The sequence below is a fragment of the Dermochelys coriacea genome, chromosome 11, assembly GCF_009764565.3.
Source record: "Dermochelys coriacea isolate rDerCor1 chromosome 11, rDerCor1.pri.v4, whole genome shotgun sequence".
Classification (NCBI taxonomy): domain Eukaryota; kingdom Metazoa; phylum Chordata; order Testudines; family Dermochelyidae; genus Dermochelys; species Dermochelys coriacea.
The window spans coordinates 23,240,311-23,252,386 of NC_050078.2; the positions used below are offsets into that span (position 1 = coordinate 23,240,311).

General features: G+C 40.4%; 1 protein-coding gene across 11 annotated transcripts in view; it reads left to right on the forward strand.

Moving 5' to 3' along the window:
• KYNU (kynureninase) overlaps window positions 1-12,076 on the forward strand; it is a 118,203-nt gene that overhangs the window by 54,991 nt on the left and 51,136 nt on the right. The gene's annotated exons all lie outside the window — the stretch shown is intronic.

The following is a 12,076-nucleotide window of genomic DNA, read 5'->3' on the forward strand; positions in this document are numbered from 1 at the left end:
ACTTCTATATTTAAACAGAATTTAGCTATGTTCTCTCTTCTCACCCACTCACTGGCAGCTGCTATCACAGCATCTTGCCTCCAGTCAGCAAGGCAAGGTGAGTTCCTTGTGGAGTTGACAGCTTCTGACTCAGCTGATCAGTTAACAGGAGACAGGCAGGATACTGAGTATATCATCTTCATGAGATGACTGGTTTTCAATACAATAACTCAGACTTGGAAACTTGCAGCCAGTGTATTAGAGACTTACTGTGAATTTTTTTAACCATCTTGATTGCCTCCGGAATGCAGCGGAAGGTTGAGTCTTAATTAAGTTTTCTTATCAACAAGAGATCAGCACACTTATCAGGAGGCACATTTTTTATTGGATATATCTTATCTGACCTGAGATACTCAAGGAATTAACATACTGGATGTTACTAGATTCCTACAAACCTGCAGTATAGCTGTATCTAAACAGTTACCCCTTTTGAGGCTTCAGCCCTGATCATACCAGGGCTTCCACTACCTGTTGTTATACCTTCTGTCTCTCCTCTGCTGAACCCCTGGGGCACAAATGCAGGTCCATGAGTTAGCTATAGTGACCATGGGATGCAAACATTGAGTACACCCTCTGAACAATCTATTTTTTCTAATGCAACATAAAGCTGCTTTCCCTGGTGCCAGAAACTTCAAGGGAGGACAGGCAATGGCAATTGCATTTGCCCCCTGCCAGGCTTAAAGCTGGCATTGCACTTCCTTGCACGGGCTTGGCTGAATTTAGGTCCGCACATTTTAGAGCCACATAGTATAAAAACATAATTACTAGATCTATCTTGAGGATCACCTAGCCTCTTGCTAACTCTAATGAATCAAGCTTCACAACACTGCCTTTTGATTAAAGGGATGGATAGTCTGATAGAAAGATGATGTAGTCAAATGCTAGGGTACTGTGTCAGTTCATAAAAGAAGGTTATACTGGGGGTGATGAAAGCATTCATTCCCTGGAAAGCTGGAGCTAAGTGCATACACGTGTATATGTGTGCGCATACACGTGTATATGTGTGCACAGACAGAGCATGCTTCCTCTCATAAATCTGTCATTGCTGATGTCTGACACATGTCAGACAGCCCAGAAAAATTTATACTAAACTGTAAATACAGGTAAACTTGCAAGCCTCTAACTTTAGTGCCCGTCTAAAGATGTTCTCCATAGTTTGGACCACATCCACATCTACTGCAAATCAGTATAGTTCCATTAAGAATAGAGAGATTCTTTCTATACCAGTGGAGAATCAGGCCCTATGTGTTTAGGTATGCATGTGTTTAACTGTTATATGTTTTCAATATTAGGAAAATGAGTAATACATACTTTACTATGTTTAAGCTTTTCTGGGACTGGTATCTCAGTGTTATCTGATGCAACTGCTGGTTGCTGACTAGAGGAAAAAGTAAACTCTGTAGAGTAGGCAAAGCAAGGTGAAGGTGACTGCCTGTAATGGGTCTTAGACACAGGACAAACTGTAGTCTTCAAATCAGAATGAGAAAAGTTCTTGGGGGGGTTGTGGGTGCTCTATGACCTTGGCAAGTCATGTAACCTCTGTCCCTGTTGCCTATCTCTTAATGGAATAGCAATTTGCCTAGCTCATAGGGGTATTTACAAGCATTAGGATGAAATCCTGTCCTTTCATAAGGTCACAATTTCACCCATGGTTTTTCGGAAAATCCTCTGATATCCTGTGAAAGGCAATCCAAGTAGTATATTATACGTTAGCATATTATTATTATTATTATTAGGAGCTAGAGGTGTGTATAGGAAGGCATACAAACCACAATGTCCCCATTAGAGCTTATTGGTGGATTTGTGCATATATATCTAAGTCACCTATTTTATTACTTCTATGTGATAGAAATACTTTAGAGGACAGTGAATTTCCAGCAATTATTCATCCCATTAGCATCCAAAATTGGAAGCCAAATGCCGTCTCTTCTGTCTGAAAATCTACAAAGCTTTAATGATTCTAAATAAAGGTGGTGTGAGAAATGTATCAGTTGGCTCCTCTAGGGATTTTCAAAAGTACCTATGGGAGCTAGATGCTCAATTTCCATTGACAGTCAAGTGCTTTAACCCCTTTGATGCAATAAGGATCAGGACTTGGGAAGGGTGGATTCAGGATCCTAAATTTACTAAAAATTCATGCAACACAAAGATGCAGTTCTAAGCACTATTTAAGTGTTGCTGGTCTGGGAGAACTTAAAAGCATGACAAGAAATTTTAGGTTTCAGAGTAGCAGCCGTGGTAGTCTTTACCCGCAAAAAGAAAAGGAGGACTTGTGCCACCTTAGAGACTAACAAATTTATTTGAGCATAAGATTTCGTGAGCTACAGCTCACTTCATCGGATGCATTCAGTGGAAAATACAGTGAGGAGATGTATATACACAGAAAACATGAAACAATTGGTGTTACCATACACACTGTAATGAGAGTGATGAGGTAAGGTGAGCTATTACCAGAAGTAGAGCGGGGGGGAAAATACCTTTTGTAGTGATAATCAAGGTGGGCCATTTCCTGCAGTTGACAAGAACCTCCGAGGAACAACGGGGTGGGGGGGTCATCATGTGCCAGCAATGCCCCTCTGCCATGTACATTGGCCAAACTGGACAGTCTCTACGTAAAAGAATAAATGGACACAAATCAGACGTCAAGAATTATAACATTCAAAAACCAGTTGGAGAACACTTCAATCTCTTTGGTCACTAGATTACAGACCTAAAAGTGGCAATTCTTCAACAAAAAAACTTCCAAAACAGACTCCAAGGAGAGACTGCAGCCGGCTCAGGAGCTAGCAAACAGAGCTGTAAACAGGGGAGTTTGGATTGTGGTGCTTGTTTGGGGTTTGTTTTTGCTGTGGGGGGTGGCCTTTTTGGTGTGGCTTGTGTTTCCCAGACTAACAGGACTTAGGTGGGAAGGCGATGACAGATACGGACGCAGCTGTGGGAGTGACTCCTGTAGTGGAAGACACAATGAGGATGACTGGATGTTGAAGCTGTGGTATGTACATGATCCTGGAGTGGGGACCTGGTAAGAGTTTTTTCTGCATGAAATGCCATCTGATAGAGCTGATGGAGGAAAAGATCTGAGGTCTGGAGATGCAGGTGGAAAGTCTGGTTGAGTTTAGGAGGGGGTTTGAGCAGATGATGGAGCAAAGATATGAGGTATCTGAAGAGAAAAGCTCAGACTTACAGATGGAAGCAGGGCTGGGGAATTTTGAGGGGAGACTGGGTGAGGAAAGTAGTCAGTGGAAGCATATGACTAAAAGAACCAGGCAGAGGAAAAGACGGGCTAGTGAAGGAGAAATAGAGCTTAGGAACAGGTTTGCAGAGTTGGAAAATGAAGAAGGAGCTCAGCAGGTAGTTACTAAAGGTGGAAGGGTAAAGAAGAAGAGAAGAGAGGCTAGTCCTATAGGAAAAGGGGAAGAGTCAAGGGAGACTACACCAAATATGAGCCCCAGGAGGATACAGGATGGGTTGAAGAGGATTATAAGGTAAAATAGGAATGGAAAGAACTTGCAGCCAGAGAGAACAGGGGAGAGACTGGAGAATAGCACTGTCACCAGGAAAAGGCAGGTCTGTGATCGGGGACTCTTTATTGAGAAGAATAGACAGGCCTGTAACTAGAGCTGATCCAGAGAATAGAAGGGTGTGCTGTCTTCCGGGTGCTAAGATACAGGATGTAGACCTGAGGTTCAAAAGGATCCTAAAGGGAGCAGGAAAGAATCCCCTAATTATCCTTCATGTGGGAACAAATGATATGACTAGGTTCTTGCTGGAAAGTATTAAGGGAGACTATGCTAGGCTGGGGAAGACGCTTAAGGAAATTGAGGCTCAGGTGATCTTTAGTGGGATCCTGCCTGTTCCTAGAGAAGGGCAACAAAGGTGTGACAAGATTATGACTGTCAACAGATGGCTTAGGCAGTGGTGCTATAAGGAGGGCTTTGGGATGTATGGCCACTGGGAGGCATTCATGGATAGAGGACAGTTCTCTCAGGATGGACTTCATCTGAGTAGGGAAGGAAATAGACTTCTAAGATCAAGGCTGGCACAACTGATAAAGAGAGCTTTAAACTAGGCATTTGGGGGAGATGGTTGGGAGATGTCCAGGTAATCTCCATGCTAGATTTTAGCATTGAGAGGGAAGAAGACGAAGAAAGAAAGGATACAGCCGTGGGTAGGAGAATGTATATAAGGAGCGAGGGCAGTGTGGATACTAGTCTAATAGGTTATACTGGCTGTAGAATGACTGTGCTTAATAGAGTACAAAATGTGAGCGAGGCCAAACAGCAAAAATTAAGATGTTTGTACACCAATGCAAGGAGCCTAGGTAACAAAATGGAGGAACTAGAGCTACTGGTGCAAGAAGTGAAACCAATATTATAGGGATAGCAGAAACATGGTGGAATAGTAGTCATGACTGGACTACAGGTATTGAAGGGTATGTGCTGTTTAGGAAAGACAGAAATAAAGGTAAAGGTGGTGGAGTAGCATTGTATATCAATGATGAGGTAGAATGTAAAGAAATAAGAAGCGATGCAATGGATAAAACAGAGTCCGTCTGGGCAAAAATTACATTGGGGAAGATAACTAGTAAAGCCTCTCCTACGATAGTGCTTGGGGTGTGCTATAGACCTCCGGGATCTAATTTGGATATGGAGAGAGCCTTTTTTAATGTTTTTAATAAAGTAAATACTAATGGAAACTGCATGATCATGGGAGACTTTAACTTTCCAGATATAGACTGGAGGACCAGTGCTAGTAACAATAATAGGGCTCAGATTTTCCTAGATGCGATAGCTGATGGATTCCTTCATCAAGTAGTTGCTGAACAGACTAGAGGGGATGCCATTTTAGATTTAATTTTGGTGAGTAGTGAGGACCTCATAGAAGATATGGTTGTAGGGGATAATCTTGGCTCAAGTGATCATGAGCTAATTCAGTTCAAACTGAACGGAAGGATTAACAAAAATAAATCTGCAACTAGAGTTTTTAATTTCAAAAGGGTTGACTTTCAAAAATTAAGGTAATTAGTTAGGGATTAGTTAATTAAGGTAGTTAGTTAGTCACCTTTTCCTGGTGACAGTGCTATTCTCCAGTCTCTCCCCTGTTCTCTCTGGCTGCAAGTTCTTTCCATTCCTATTTTACCTTATAATCCTCTTCAACCCATCCTGTACCCTCCTGGGGCTCATATTTGGTGTAGTCTCCCTTGACTCTTCCCCTTTTCCTATAGGACTATAGGGAAGTGGATTGGACTGAAGAACTTATGGATCTAAACTTAGAGGAGGCCTGGGATTACTTTAAATCAAAGCTGCAGAAGCTATCGGAAGCCTGTATCCCAAGAAAGGGGTCCAAGCTGGATGAGCAAGCATCTTAGAGAGGTGATTAAGAAGAAGCAGAAAGCATACAGGGAGTGCAAGATGGGAGGGATCAGCAAGGAAGGCTACCTTATTGAGGTCAGAACATGTAGGGATAAAGAGAGACAGGCTAAAAGTCGAGTAGAGTTGGACCTTGCAAAGGGAATTAAAACCAATAGTAAACGGTTCTATAGCCATATAAATAAGAAGAAAACTAAGAAAGAAGAAGTGGGGCCGCTAAACACTGAGGATGGAGTGGAGGTTAAGGATAATCTAGGCATGGCCCAATATCTAAACAAATACTTTGCCTCAGTCTTTAATAAGGCTAAAGACGATCTTAGGGTTAATGGTAGCATGACAAATGGGAATGAGGATATGGAGGTAGATATTACCGTATCTGAGGTAGAAGCGAAACTGAAACAGCTTAATGGGACTAAATCGGGGGGTCCAGATAATCTTCATCCAAGAATATTAAAGGAATTGGTACCTGAAATTGCAAGCCCATTAGCAAGAATTTTTAATGAATCTGTAAACTCAGGAGTTGTACCGAATGATTGGAGAATTGCTAATATAGTTCCTATTTTAAAGAAAGGGAAAAAAAAGTGATCCGGGTAACTACAGGCCAGTTAGTTTGACATCTGTAGTATGCAAGGTCCTGGAAAAAATTTTGAAGGAGAAATTAGTTAAGGACATTGAAGTCAATGGTAAATGGGACAAAATACAACATGGTTTTACAAAAGGTAGATTGTGCCAAACCAACCTAATCTCCTTTTTTGAAAAAGTAACAGATCTTTTTAGATAAAGGAAATGCAGTGGATCTAATTTACCTAGATTTCAGTAAGGCATTTGATACTGTGCCACATGGGGAATTATTAGTTAAATTAGAGAAGATGGGGATCAATATGAACATCAAAAGGTGGATAAGGAATTGGTTAAAGGGGAGACTGCAATGGGTCCTACTGAAAGGCGAACTGTCAGGCTGGAGGGAGGTTACCAGTGGAGTTCCTCAGGGATCGGTTTTGGGACCAATCTTATTTAATCTTTTTATTACTAACCTTGGCACAAAAAGTGGGAGTGTGCTAATAAAGTTTGCAGATGATACAAAGCTGGGAGGTATTGCCAATTCAAAGAAGGATCGGGATATTATACAGGAGGATCTGGATGACCTTGTAAACTGGAGTAATAGTAATAGGATGAAATTTAATAGTGAGAAGTGTAAGGTTATGCATTTAGGGATTAATAACAAGAATTTTAGTTATAAATTGGGGACGCATCAATTAGAAGTAACGGAAGAGGAGAAGGACCTTGGAGTATTGGTTGATCATAGGATGACTACGAGCTGCCAATGTGATATGGCTGTGAAAAAAGCTAATGCGGTTTTGGGATGCATCAGGAGAGGCATTTCCAGTAGGGATAAGGAGGTTTTAATACCATTATACAAGGCACTGGTGAGACCTCACCTAGAATACTGTGTGCAGTTCTGGTCTCCCATGTTTAAAAAGGATGAATTCAAACTGGAGCAGGTACAGAGAAGGACTACTAGGATGATCCGAGGAATGGAAAACTTGTCTTATGAAAGGAGACTTAAGGAGCTTGGCTTGTTTAGCCTAACTAAAAGAAGGTTGAGGGGAGATATGATTGCTCTCTATAAATATATCAGAGGGATAAATACAGGAGAGGGAGAAGAATGATTTAAGCTCAGCACCAATGTGGACACAAGAACAAATGGATTTAAACTGGCCACCAGGAAGTTTTAGACTTGAAATTAGATGAAGGTTTCTAACCATCAGAGGAGTGAAGTTTTGGAATAGCCTTCCAAGGGAAGCAGTGGGGGCAAAAGATCTATCTGGTTTTAAGATTCTACTCTATAAGTTTATGGAGGAGATGGTATGATGGGATAATGGGATTTTGGTAAGTAATTGATCTTTAAATATTCAGGGTAAATAGGCCTAATCCCCTGAGATGGGATATTAGATGGATGGGATCTGAGTTACCCAGGAAAGAATTTTCTGTAGTATCTGGCTGGTGAATCTTGCCCATATGCTCAGGGTTTAGCTGATTGCCATATTTGGGGCCGGGAAGGAATTTTCCTCCAGTGCAGATTGGAGAGGCCCTGGAGGTTTTTCGCCTTCCTCTGTAGCATGGGGCACCGGTCACTTGAGGGAGGCTTCTCTGCTCCTTGAAGTCTTTAAACCACAATTTGAGGTCTTCAATAGCTCAGACATAGGTGAGGTTTTTCGTAGGAGTGGGTGGGTGAGATTCTGTGGCCTGCGCTGTGCAGGTCAAACTAGATGATCATAGTGGTCCCTTCTGACCTTAGTATCTATGAATCTATGACTGCTGAATTGGAATTAATTTGCAAACTGGATACAATTAACTTAGGCTTGAATAAAGACTGGGAGTGGATGGGTCATTACACGAAGTAATACTATTTCCCCATGTTTATTCCCCCTCATTGTCAACTGCTGGAAATGGCCCACCTTGATTATCACTACAAAAGGTATTTTCCACCCCACTCTCCTGCTGGTAATAGTTCACCTTACCTGACCACTCTCATTTCAGTGTGTATGGTAACACCCATTGTTTCATGTTCTCTGTGTATATAAATCTCTCTACTGTATTTTCCACTGAATGCATCCAATGAAGTGAGCTGTAGCTCACGAAAGCTTATGCTCAAATAAATTTGTTAGTCTCTAAGGTGGCACAAGTCCTCCTTTTCTTTTTGCGAATACAGACTAACACAGCTGCTACTCTAACTTTTCTTTTTAAGAAATTTTAGACATTCAAAGACCCTTATAGGTACTACCCTCTGCAATATCTAAATACTATACATTTATACAAAGTTAACAGGTTTCAGATAGCTGCCGTGTTAGTCTGTATCTGCAAAAAGAAAAGTTAACAGACTCTTCTATCATACTCAGACACCCTAAATATTGAAGACATTTACTTCAGCAATTTCCAGATTGTGGAGAGTTTGTTATACTTCTAAGAAGCACATGGGATCTTTATAGGGAAGAAGGCAACTCTCTCTCACACACACACACACACACACACACACACACACACACACACACACACACACAGAGTTCTGCCAGTTGATGTTTATCGTTCCCAGTCCAGAGTCTAGATCAATCTAGTGGCCAGCCAGATTGGACGCAGAAGGGAGTAGGGCTCTTTCGGTTGCAATCCGATGCTCCTGGAGTGTGGCAAGATGAACCCAAAGTCCCATGGGAAAGCACCCTGTTCCTACAGTCCTTTTTCTCTGTTGAAGTCTATAGATTTTGCTGTGTCAATTTCTGACCGGTTACTCCTTTATTGGTATTAACATTCCAAAACACCTTTGAGAGGGTCATCCTGTCCTGGTTTCGATTTAATCAATTGTCGTAGGGGTGCCAGCCTTCACCTCAGGGTTGTAAATTCGCCCTTCCTCAATCATGGATACACGTTTCTGGTTCTTTGGCATCAACAAATCTCTAAGTGTCTTTGCTCCTTCTTTCTTGATCATCTGGTTAACAATGGCCTTCACATTGTATCTTTTCCTGATGCGTGCATTCCTCATTCACACAAGCAGTCTCTTAAAGAGACCAAACAGTCTTTTACAGAGACTTTGAGAATACAAACAGTAGTATTTTATATCTGGCAAAAAAGCATTGCAAATTAAACCTTGCTACAAAACTTTTTACAATCAATAACCAAGACAATTTACATTGAGACCCAGGCCTTCAATGTTCCTCTAATCTACTTAACATAGACACAGTACAGAGTCCTGTCTCTTACTAACTAAACCTTAAAACAAAGAACTAAAGAGGGCGCAATTTATAATGCATATGGAAAAACAGAATCTCATAGTCCCAGAGGGTCATTCCTTTCTATTGTTCAAATGGGATGGCTAACAGAATGAAATCAAATCATACATTCATTCTTGTAGTGCAATTCTAAAATCCTTCCCCTACAAGTTCATAGGTGACATGGGTGTTGACAGATCTGGTTTGCAGCTGCTTCCACAAGTTTCCAGGCTTCTCCGTACAGGGAAGATCTGAGAAGCCTTTAAAAGCAACTGGAAACAGAAGGGATCAAGACTAGCTGCATATATTAGGGGCCACTGTTATATGAGAGAAGGGGTAGTGGAACATGAGCCATTCCCCTAGACCAGAGCCACAAAGGAGAGAGAAATGTCCAGAAGAAAAGGGAACCAAGACTTTGTCTACTCAGGAAAGTTGCACCATTTTACCTAAGGGTATGATTTAAACCAATTTAGTTTAACTAGTGCAAATCCCTGTGTCAACACTCTTATTTGGATTTAAATCAGCCCTATTTTGGTTTAGCTGAATTCAGTTAGAAAGTAGTATAAGTTAAACTGAAATAAGCTGTTTTTAAACTCAGACAAGGCCTAAGTGGCAGGGGAGAAGAGATGATGGCAGAGAAGCATGCAGAGTTGATCAACAGGGGCAGGAAGAACTGTACACATAGGAGGGAGAGATTAATTGAATACTAAATTAGGTATTTTAATTCTTTTTTAAAAAAGAAAGACAACCCATTTTTCATATACAAGATGGTTAAAATACAGGAATAATTTGTCAGTATTGCTTTATCATATAAACTCTTGATGTAACTGACAGGACTATTATGAAATCTCTATTGATAAAAGGGTGAGTTGCTCAGTTGTCAATGGAAACTTATGAGGCTGATGATCTCTCTGCTGAAATGTTGTCCACACTGTATTAAAAAAAAACAAGTTCAGGCACCTATGGTTTACTTCAGACTGAATTACGGTATTCCTTTATATTGTATTTCATCACAGGCACACTAGCTGGAGAACTCATGTTCACTGTGCAACAATAGGAATAACTCAGGTTATATCCAAATCTTAATCTTTGGGTTATGAGTAGATTAAGAGATAAATTCTTTATGCTCCTAATCACCCAAATAAAAGTCCTAGAGGAATAGTGCCCCTTGTGGCTGATGGAAAACTCGCACGGAACATCTGAGCCCTTTAATTACCAAATTCATCAATTCCTTCTTCAGATTAGGCAATCTACTAGCAACCATTAATGAAATATCTATATTTACACTACTGCCTGCAACACCATTGGCACAAAATGCTGCTATCTCAGTTATACAGCCTAGGAAGAGTAGTCCCAGAAAGCATTGAGCTGACTTAACTCATTCATCTTTGACAGATCCCAGATAGTTATGATGAGCAAGTGCTCCTCTTTCACAGGAGTTTTCACAAGTACTGTTCTGCATGGAACTATCTCCCCTCCTCTCAGCTGTTCAGTTTAGATATGAACTATCTTGGAAAGATTGTTCAACCAATATGTGATTGATACTTACCTTTCTCTCCTCAGTGGACAGGACTCAAGCCATCACACAGATGTCACAATGCTTCATGAAAATAAGCAGATGGATAAAAATTGGTTTAAGATGTACCCAGATAAGACAGAAGTGATAACTAGAAAAACTATGCTGAACTGATCTCATTCACATCCCCTGAAGGCATCTGTCCTCCATGTCAGCACTTAGTGGTCTGATATTAAGGCATGGAAGACTTGCAGTATCACATCACACTACTGCTCTGTACTCTCCATGGTTACTCATTCAACTCCTAGTCTTTCTGGTTTCTGGTGGACTAAGGCTCAGTTACCTTAAAGACAACATCTTTCTGCCTCTTCGGGTGGGGGATTAAACTGTTAGTGGCTAGAATGAAACTCTTAAGAGCCAGTGGAAAAACTTTATCAAAAGTAAGCTGTAATCTTTGGGATGCCAAAAAAGATTGGAATGGGCCGTAATCATCTCATGTTCAAATCAAAATGCAAGACCCACTACACTGACGATTAATAAACCTGCACATCTCATGATCAGAAAGTAAAGTAGGAAGAACAGAAGAGAAAAGAAACAAGGAAATGTAAAATGAAAATTGCAAGTGTGATGAGAGAAGAAAAAAATATAATTTGTAGAACAACCCACTAAATATTATAGTCAAACAATATAGCAGAGGGAAATGTTCTTCACAGGAAGTCTTTAAAATCTTTTAAACGTGAAGGTTAAATGATACACCACAATGATTGCCCTAAAACTGCTTAAACAGAGATTTAAGAGGCAAGTTCAGAAAGGTCTGAAAAAGTGTTTTAAGAAGACTGAGGTCAATTATTTATGAATTAAATTACTGATTTCCTTTTGAATTTTTTGAAATCAATTTCCTAACTTCTTTGCTTAAACTAAGATTCCTCCCAGAGTGAAAACTCTGAACACAGACAGCTTCATTAAGCCATTAAATATTAAATGAACTAAATTAAGCTTGAAAAATCACCTCAAGCTATTTTTCCATCTTCAGTCTCTCAGATAAATGAAAATTGCTACATATTGTGCCAAGCTTTCCTCAGCAGCGTGTAGGCAGTGGAGGGTATAGCATTACTTTCTTTTTTTCATCTTTGCTTTTAGGGGCTAACCCTCTAATCTCCTGAACCACTTAAGAAACAGCCAACTTCTAGGAAACTAACTTCTAAGTTCACTTTTCTATAATACATTATGTAATAAAAATACTATGCCTTCAGCCCTCTGTGTACAACATGTAGACTATTTTTAATCTCTCAAGTCCCAGTAGGAAATGCTTTAAAATCCTTCATCTTCATTTCTCTTCCTGACTTCCTTTCTAAAATGTCCCAGCTGTGCTTTCATGAAGCTGTCAA